At 39.9% G+C, this 2,337-nt stretch overlaps 1 protein-coding gene across 1 annotated transcript in view; it reads left to right on the top strand.

Annotated features, from left to right (window-relative positions):
* Positions 1-2,337, top strand: part of LOC126397119 (seizure protein 6 homolog) — a 475,464-nt gene that overhangs the window by 46,274 nt on the left and 426,853 nt on the right. The window lies entirely within an intron of this gene.

Raw genomic sequence — 2,337 nt, 5'->3', positions numbered from 1 at the left:
CATACTTTTTTGTAGCTTAAAACCTTTTGGTTACGTGTCCCCCTTATATCTTCAGAACTACTTTTTCTCCGGTAAGCTACGGGCCATTTCTCAGAGCAGGAGGCTCGTTGAGAGTAGTGACACCGTCACATCAGAGCTACAGATGGTCAGCGTTTCACACAACTTCATGTCCAAAAACCTGAACTATCACTTTAAAGTGTAAGTAAGTGCAAAATGTTATCATTAGAATTATCCTTATTTGCTATGTTTTTTACTGTATGTCACCCTATTTTCTTTTTCTGTCCTTGAGTTTGTGTATATATATTTTTGTTTGTTTTGTACCTGGGAAGTCACCACTGCTTTAATTTGCACCAATCAAAAAAAAAAATAATAAAAAAAATAATAAAAAAAGAACATCTATAAATCTGTTTAGAAAGTTGTAATCTACACCAATCGGCCATTGGCCATGGTATGAGATTTTCACAGTATGAAAATATTGTGGTTTCACGGTATCATGGTATTAAACAATTATATTGTCAGTCAGAATGACCCTTAAAGGAGCGGCACCGAAGGGTTATTTTTGGATTAAAACCAACCAATTTATAACTATAATTGAAACCATTTTTAATGGAAGTATGAGTAAAATGTAAAAGTTAAATTCTCCATCCAACGGCTTTTCCCCCCCCAATATCGTTGATAAGCAAATGTACACGATATGATTTGGGCCACTCCTGAGCAGTTTTTGTGCTGTGGCATGGTGCATTATTCTGCTGTGGGGATGATGCCATTGATGGGGGGTACTTGGTCTGTGATGGTGTTTTGGTGGGCAGTAAGGTCAGCTGCCATCCACATGAATGCCAGGACCCAAGGTTTCCCAGCAAAACATTGCAATGTAACAAGACGATCAATGTTATTCCCTTCGTCTGTTAGTAGTTTTAATGTTTTGTGTTGTTTTGTCTGTTTTGACCTATATTGAATATTCATTAAGAAGTCAAAAAACAAAAGTGAACTGCTAATTTAATCCTCGGATTCAAAATCAATATTCAAGACAGTGGTGACTCAAAGTGTATTTGTTGGAAGCACTGACTCTTGTAAACAATGTGACCTTGATGCCACATGTATAAGATCATTGTCCTCCAAGCTGGGATTCTCCTGATCATGTGTTTCGTCCGCGTTGTGATCTAGATTTTTGACAAAAACTGAGAGAAAATAAGTGTGATGACTTTAGAGCAAACAGTGTGTGAAATTTGTTTTGCAACACATTTTTTTTTATATTGTGAAATGATTTAAAAACTGCTCTTGTGTCTTTCAGGCATTACGTGTGTGCATGTCTGTGTGTGGCTGCTCACATTTTATCTGCTTACGGGTGTACACTGGAGGAGAGGCTATCAGCCTCATTTCTAATGTCTTAGTGTTTTATTAATCCAAATAGGTGGCACTTTACGCCGAGCCATCACTCAGCCGGCTCTCGAGAAGCTTTCCATTAGGAAGGTGAAATCCCTGCTTGGCCCTCAGCTGACATATTAGTTCAATCTACCCTCTCAAGGTCACACCATTTCAACTGGCCTCCAGAGAGACAGTGTGACAGCTGCAGTCTCTCTGGAGGCCACACAGACTGACTGAGTGACGCTCTGGCTGGGATGAAGGAGACGGCAATATCTGGTGTTTATCCATCACCCCAGGGTTGATGAGTTGTTTGCTGACGAAACCTCCCATTTTTGTCTGGGCCTCTGCCTGTGTAGCCTCCTGTTCTGTCTTGCAGACTCAACAAGTGGTGACAGCAGGGCCACAGTGGTGTAGATAACTTTAACATGCCTCAGACAGGACTAGTGTCAGATGAACAGATGTTTCCTGAGATGACATTGAAAGGTTTTTGCCATGTCACTGCCAGAAGACGGGAGCCCTTATGAGCCAAATTTGACACAATAAAAATTTCTGCTACATTTAAAATGATATTATTATACTTTATATCATTATACTGTATCAGAATTACATTGGTTTCTCTGACTTGAAACTTGCCATAGACTTGACTTACTACTTTGATGACTTTAAACAACTTTGTGTCCTAGAAATGTTGTTTATATACAGTACTACTAGTTTGGAATAGGATGTGTTTTCAGTTTTTTCGTGAGGGGGAGAAATACAGAAGTGATAAGTTGGTAAGGAGGCAAGGGTGTGGCCGCCTAGAAGGTGCTTGTGATTGGGAAATGCAAGTAGATTTAGGGGGAAAGCTTGTTGTTTACCAGGAAATAGTTTGTACCAATCAGAGGCCTGACATAGTGTTGTGGTCAGTGAGTCAACGGATAGTTTATTTCGTTGAGCTGACAGTTCCTTGGGAAGACTCAGTGGAAGAAGCCT

This window comes from Epinephelus moara, chromosome 2 (genome assembly GCF_006386435.1).
Source record: "Epinephelus moara isolate mb chromosome 2, YSFRI_EMoa_1.0, whole genome shotgun sequence".
Classification (NCBI taxonomy): domain Eukaryota; kingdom Metazoa; phylum Chordata; class Actinopteri; order Perciformes; family Serranidae; genus Epinephelus; species Epinephelus moara.
This window is presented reverse-complemented; position numbering and strand designations above follow the sequence as displayed.